The sequence below is a fragment of the Schistocerca americana genome, chromosome 1 (assembly GCF_021461395.2).
Source record: "Schistocerca americana isolate TAMUIC-IGC-003095 chromosome 1, iqSchAmer2.1, whole genome shotgun sequence".
Classification (NCBI taxonomy): domain Eukaryota; kingdom Metazoa; phylum Arthropoda; class Insecta; order Orthoptera; family Acrididae; genus Schistocerca; species Schistocerca americana.
In genome coordinates, this window is record NC_060119.1 from 229,769,548 (window position 1) to 229,777,297 (window position 7,750).

Here is a 7,750-nt window from a genome sequence, read left to right on the forward strand (position 1 = left end):
CCTTCACCAACATGCATAAGCAATTCATTAAAAAAAAAAATATATATATATATATATATTTGAATTACAAAAAACTAATAATAAAAAAAATTGCATAGCGCGAGATTCGATCCGGCGCCCTTCGGATTACAAACCCGAGCGCTTACCGCTGCGCCACGACCCTGTAGTAAACCTTTAATCATAGAGAGTATTTCACCGCAACGGTTTCTTTTAACTGTCGATTTTCTCGACAACGGCTGAGAAGTGCATCTTGGTGCTTTGCCACATTACATCTCTGGCCATGAGCTTTTATTATGCTCAGTATGAATCGAATCTGAATTTCACAATTGGCGGCCTCCCCTTGTAAGTGCAAAACCGATAAACATGAAGTGAGCTCTCGAGATTCTGAATACTGATCTGTGCGCACTATCATAATGGGCGTAGTATACAGAGCTAAGGCCCAACCTATCCAAAACCCAAAGGCTATTGGTTGGTCATCCTAGGCTCTTTAACCCGAAATATCGGCAATTCCTGCCATATTTAGCACTAAATGGGTAAAATATCAACTTCTATCAATCAGCGAAAAGCCTATGAATAATAGTAGACAAACATCTAAACTGGACTGAGCACCTGCTGCAAAGAAGGTATAAACACCTGGAACTGATTATTAGGCAAGTCTACCGCACAGCTTGTGGATCACTACTATATATCTATGATATTGTATTCTTTGATTATATTTCACAATCATATACACAGCTATCCCGGCTGCGTGCAGACCAGCTCGGAGGTTTCCATACTCTCCATCTTCTGTACTGTCTTGCCAAAGGAGTTTATCCATTATATCCCTCCTCGATCTTAACGCTTTTGATTGAACAACATGACACGCAACACACTTTCCCATCAGGGAAAAACCCTTTGTGTCACACTTCGTCATTCACCCACTTTCTCAAAGTCCACAGTAGCACAAACCCGACTCTGGAATAACCTACCTAATTATATTAGGGAAGTGTATGACATTTCTAGCTTCAGAAGACAGTCAATTACATCTACTAAACAACATTAAGGAATAACATTGTCCCTGTACGCACTCGTTATCCTTGTACATCCTTCTTTCCAGGCACGCGGGGTAGCCGTGGGGTCTAGGTCCTTCGCCACGGTTTGCGCAACTTCCTCTGTCGGAGGTTCGAGTCCTCCCTTGGACATGGGTGTGTGGGTTGTCCATAGCGTAAGTTAGTTTAAGTTACATTAAGTTGTGTGTAAGCCTAGGGACCGATGTTCTCAGCAGTCTGGTCCCATAGAACTTTCCACCACCACCACCACCACCACCTTCTTTCCAGCCAGGTCTTCCTGATTTCCCGGTAGTTTTAGCTGGTGCAGTATCCTTAACATTTTCCTTCCCCAACATTTGCTCCATCAGAAGACATCTGTCTTGTAAACCTATAATTTTATTTCTATATCTGCTTCTTCACTATTGTTATTGTTTTCATTATTAGTATTATTATTATCATTACTATTATCACTGGTAGGGGTAGTAGCCGCAGCAGTACAAGTATTGACAGTATTAAATTTGTTAGTTCATAGTCAGCATTATTTACTCACATTGCTTCAGACACTCAAATTATTTTAATACGAGGTACGCTGAATAAGTAATGCTATGCATTCACTTTCTCGACCTATTTGTAAATTTGTTGTTAGGCATCGTGAACTATTCTCATTTGAGCCTCTATAGTTTCATGAAATACCGATAAATGACAACGTTATACATAGCCTTCACAATGGCGTCTTAATGGAGCTGAGTTCCAAGCAGAGAGCTGTCATTGAGTATCTCTTAACAGAAAACCAGAGCATTACAAATATTCACATGCTCTTGCAGACTCTACAGAGACCTGGCAGTGAACAAATGCAGGCTCAGTCGTGGGCCAAGACATCTGTCATCACCTCAACAAGGTCACGCCAACTCGTCCTGTTTTGGTGTAACCGGAACGAAGAAGAACGCAAGACCAGAGAAGGCAGTGAGGTAACGTCAGCCAATGCCCGCGTGACGGCAGGGGCGACCTCTGCAGGAAGGGATTATAAACGCCATTCTTGCCAGCCTCGGATGGACATCAGTAGAACGTATTCGTAGAGTATTATCATGGCCTAGCAGAGATCTACGAGAGCAGTTAGTAGTGATCCACAAGCTGTGTGATAGACTTGCCTGAACGCTGCATATAGCACAGGACTCTGATTTACATTGCATGTCACCCATCGCTTGCGACACTTGTTCTAAATCCAAAGTTAAGTATAGTCAATCTGCTTTATTGAAATAAAACTACTAATATTATTTGCTAGAATTTTTGTATAGCATTAAGAGAACGGAACATCCTTTAGGCACCCTATACGAGACGAGTGGGCAAGACCCCACATTTGGCGATTAGGACTCAACATGTCTGATCTCCACACAGCTGTGAGTCCTGCAATGTTGGAACGTGCGGACACTCTCATTCGAGGTGATCGAAGAATCACAATCAAACAACTCGCAGCCAACTGGATGTCTCTATTGGTAGTACTGACACACTCGTCCACCGCTTGGGGTACTGAAAGGTGTGTGCACGCTGGTTTCCCTACCACCTAACAGAAGACGATAAACATCATCGAAGGAGTATCTGTGCTGTATTGCTTGCATGTTACAAGGCTGATCGTCGCAATTTTTTCTCGAACGTCGTCACAAGCGATGAAATAGGGCTTCGTTACTTGGAACTTGAAGCAAAACGGCAGACCACGGAGGGATACCACAACAGAAAAAGTTCAAAGCCGAACTTCAGCCGGTAAAATGATGGTGACTGTGAAGAAGTTATTCTGTTTGTCGTCCCTCACGGTGCAACGGCCAACTGTGAGGTATATTTTGCTACACTCACGAAATTGAAGAAACAACTTCACCGTGTTTGTCTCCACAAAAATGCAAACGAACTTCTCCTTGACAATGCAAGGCCTCACACAAGTCTGCACACTACAAAGGAGCTCAAAATACTTCACTGGACTGTTCTCCCTCATCCACACTACGGCTTGGATCTCGCACCTCCATCTGCTTGGTCCAATGAAGGGTGCCTACGTGGATGATGGGGATGTTATCGAAACAGCAAGATACTGCCTCCGACATCGTCTAGTAGAGTGGTACAAATCAGGCATACAGGCCTTCGCAGTAAGTTGACATAGTGCCGTTGCTGAACGGATATTACTTTTAAAAAAGGGTTTTCTGGCCGGAAGAGTGTCGAATAATATGGTGTACTGGAATCCTGAACAAAACCAAACTAGTTTTAGGAAAAAATTTGTTACATTACATATTGAACGCCCTCCTACTATTGGTCCTGTTAAAATTGTTACTTCTTTGGTAACTATGATATAAGAAATGTTCTGTGTCTGTGAATCCACGGTCCACTGTAAAAGAAGACCTGATGCCTCTTATCAGATCAGTATAAATACGTAAGTAAATAAATAGTGAAAATTTTTCGGACCCGGCTATGAAATGTGGTGTCTTTGAGAGGTGGCTGTGTTACTTGTGAATATATCTTTGCCACTACGGCATTAGCTATCGTCTGCTAACTCAAACGAAGAGCTCTGTATCTGAAGACAAGTGCGGGTTCGACCTTTGCAGTAGGCATCCTGAAGTTCGTAATAGCTGACGTCTTATGTTCTCTGGCCAAGTAGACCGGCGGTGACATTTTGACCAAGCGACGCACTTGCTTTTGTGACGCAGTTTGGAGTGAACTGCCTGCTCCTGCTGTGCCGACTGCCATCTGCGTGTTGCCTGTGGTAAACTGTAAGGAGAGTTTTGTAGGTGCCGTATTCTCTATTGACTTGTAATATGACAGGGTTAGAATGATAATTTTGTGAGTCACTGATTTGGAATGAGCTTGCTTAATAACCACTTCACTCTAGCCACATGGACATTAGCATTAAGTTTTAAAGTCTCTAGACCCATCTTATGGGGCAACGGCCTTGCCGCAGTGGATACACCGGTTCCCGTGCGATCACCGAAATTAAGCGCTGTCGGGCGTGGTCGGCACTCAAATGGGTGACCACCCAGGCTGCCATGCGCTGTTGCCATTTATCGGGGTGCACTCAGCCTCGTGATGCCAAGTGAGGAGCTACTCGACCGAATAGTAGCGGCTTCGGTCAAGAATACCATCATAACGACCGGTAGAGCGGTGTGCTGACCCCACGCCCCTCCAATCCACATCCTCCACTGAGGATGACACGGCGGTCGGATGGTCCCGGTAAGCCACTCGTGGCCTGATGACGGAGTGCTTTTTTTTTAGACCGATCTTATACAATCTTATAGAAGAGCTTATCATGGTAACTACTATGTTGAGTCAGACTTTCATTCTATGCTGTCGACTCACATTGAATTGATCTCCTGTCAAAAACCGGAATAACCACATGTTGGTGCACGGACCACTGCTTGACGGGCAAGAAGGGCCTCAGCGAGATCATAGAAGGTATCAACAGGAATATGGAGCCACGCTGACTCCGATGCCGTTGAGAGTTGCGCTAGGTTTCTCGATTGAGGATCCACGGCGCTAACGGCCCAATTGACGTGGCTCCACAGAATCTCGATTGGGCTTAGACTCGGACGGTTTGGTGGCGAGGGGAGTACGGTAAACACATACTAGTGCTCTTCGAACCACGCACGTACGCTGCCAGCTGTGCGACACGTTACATTGTTCACCTGGTAGATGCCATCGTGCTGAGGAGAAACAAAATGCACATTGAAGTATACATGGTCCCCAGGGATAGATGCATACTTGTGTTGATTCATTGTGCCTTCCAGACTAATACTAGCCAGGGACTGCCACAAACTTCCTCTAGACCATAGCGCTCTATCCTTGAGTGTGGTTTCTTCTGACGATTTTTGGAGGGAGTTTGTTTTCAGACTTTTCGGTGCATAAAATGTGGTTCATCTGAAGAGGCCATCGGTCGCCACTCACTGGACCTTCAGTTGCGGTAATGGCATGCAAAAGAGCCTTCATGGCCAATGAACAGCAATCATCATGGTTCAAAAATGGTTCAAATGGCTCTGAGCACTATGGGACTCAACGTCTGAGGTCATTAGTCCCCTAGAACTTAGAACTAGTTAAACCTAACTAACCTAAGGACATCACAAACATCCATGCCCGAGGCAGGATTCGAACCTGCGACCGTAGCGGTCTTGCGGTTCCAGACTGCAGCGCCTTTAACCGCACGGCCACTTCGGCCGGCCAGCAATCATCATGGGTACATGAAGCATGAACCCGCTCAGACCCCGATATGCAGCAACGTCTGCTGATGGTCATTGAGGAGACACACTTGGTATCCCCTTGGCTCACCTGGGCGCTCAGATGCTCAACAGTTGCACATCTATTCGTCCACACAGTTCTCTGCAGCTGTTCTTCAGCCCTGTCATCTACGTCTTGTGGTGCCCTACAGTTGCTTTGGCGCCAGATTTGTATAGCACCATTTTGCGGCTTTAACTATAACGAACTAAAATTGAACTAAACTCCGTCCGAACAGGCCCTGGAAGGCCCAACGGTACAGACCGGATCCCGTGTCATCCTCAGCCCACAGACGTCACTGGATGCGGAAATGGAGGGACATGTGGTCAGCACCCCGCTTTCCCGTTTTACGAGACCGAAGCTGCTACTTCTTAATCAAGTAGCTCCTCAGGTTGCCTCACAAGGGCTGAGTGCACCCCGCTTTCCAACAGCGCTCGGCAGACTGGATGGTCACCCATCCAAGTGCTAGCCCAGCCCGACAGCGGTTAACTTCGTTGATCTGACGGGACCCGGTATTACCGCTGCGGGAAGGCCATTGGCAACTATAACAAACAGTTTATAAAATTAGACGTTTCGGAAATCCTTCCACCCCTTACAAAATGGTTCAAATGGCTCTGAGCACTATGGGACTTAACATCTACGGTCATCAGTCCCCTAGAACGTAGAACTACTTAAACCTAACTAACTTAAGGACATCACACAACACCCAGTCATCACGAGGCAGAGAAAATCCCTGACCCCGCCGGGAATCGAACCCGGGACCACCCCTTACACCCTTAGCTTAAAGGCTAATGATAATGCCGTTTTTGTTGTCATAGAAACCACTCCGTTAGCTGAACACGACAATGTCTGCACTGTTCTGCGCGTCCTCCAACATACTTTATATATGTATATATATCTTCCATTGCTAGTGCTGCCACAGGCCGTCTTTAAATGATTATTGCAGGCTGATGTCCAACACAGGCAGTGGTTATATTAATGTGACTGGATCGAATAAGTACCCAGTGAAATAATTTGGTGTGTTCAGATGTTCGCCACAGGGTGTGGACTTCATTTAAGAGATAGTTGATGAGTTATCACCAGCTATGTACTCAGGATGTTGTTGTGATACCCCTTCCTTCTGAAAGCGAATAATATTATTTACAAACCTTTCGACGAATATTTGCGATGTTGTATTAGCATGCTTTCTATATTACTTGCTTGCCTCCATTTGGTCGTGGCTGCCACACTGTCTAAAGAGGCATGTAAATGAAACGTAAAATACAAATGGAGCATTTCAACAGTTTTTTGAGTTTCAATATAAAAGTTGGATTGAATTCAAAATTTGATCTACTTTACCTTATTATTCTTGTTTACTGAAGAAAAACCGTCTTGTGCAAATAAGAGCAGCCACATAGCACAGCAGTGTGATTTATTTCAGGTGCCCATGCAAACAATTATATTTCAGGTACTGCTGCAATGCAGAGCAAATCTTCCATTATGCAAATAACGTTTCCAAGTTCAGTGTCCTGGGGAATAATTCCTTTTGAGTATATAAAGGCGAAAGAACATATTATATTCAGTACCTCATAAGTTCCAAGGTTCAAAGCCTAACTCTTAAAGCCTAGTATTAGCTTACAAAGTTTCATCTCTTAGGTAGGAAAAGTACTAAGTTCGTGATTTACTAACTCTTAAAACCTAGGATTAACTTGCAAAGTTTCATCTCTTAGGTAGGAAATGTACTAAGTTTGTGATTTAGGTCATTTTGCTCAAAATTCTTCCAGTCAGTAAATTCCATCACTGAAATATGATTTTGGAAGCTGTCACGGAATTGTCCATCTGCCACAAATACTCTATCGCATAAACAACACCTTTCGAAAAATGTCTTTATATATCTCTCTAGGTGAAAGCCAATGGGTTTGAAACTTTATATCATGTACACCTTCATCAACTCCTACCAAACCTTCCAGTATTTTAGGCCTATGCGACATTTTGATTATCATTCGTATGCAAGCTGACACAAAGTATTTTCAATTCTACAAATGATGAATAATGTGAGTACAGACTGATGGGCATTCAAAGATAACTGAATGTTTGCGATGGAGACCCCAACACAGCTTGACCAGATGACTTGCATGTGCAAGTTATCGATATCTTTCGAGCTCTGATAAAGGGCGAATCATTGACCTGAGGAACTGGGCCGTTGTTGTACCGGACGAGATACACTTGACGGTGCAACAGTGGTTGTTTGGTATGCTCTGGGAGATGACAGAGTGCATACCGTAAAACACAAAAATTACTTCACTTCCTTACAACATAGGAAGAATTATTCATGTCTATACAATCTATTTGCACAGGAATGTCATGCCTCTGAAAATTAACCTCTCATATAACACAGACAACACACAAATCTCGCACGCAGAGTACTTTTGACAATAACGTTCACTCAGAGTTGTGCCTACTGCACTGACCACACTGCTGGCCTACTAGAAGACGATGCT

General features: G+C 44.2%; 1 pseudogene; it reads left to right on the forward strand.

Annotated features, from left to right (window-relative positions):
- Positions 1 to 3,947: 3,947 nt before the first annotated feature.
- On the forward strand, positions 3,948 to 4,065 carry LOC124555227 (annotated as a pseudogene).
- Positions 4,066 to 7,750: the final 3,685 nt, after the last annotated feature.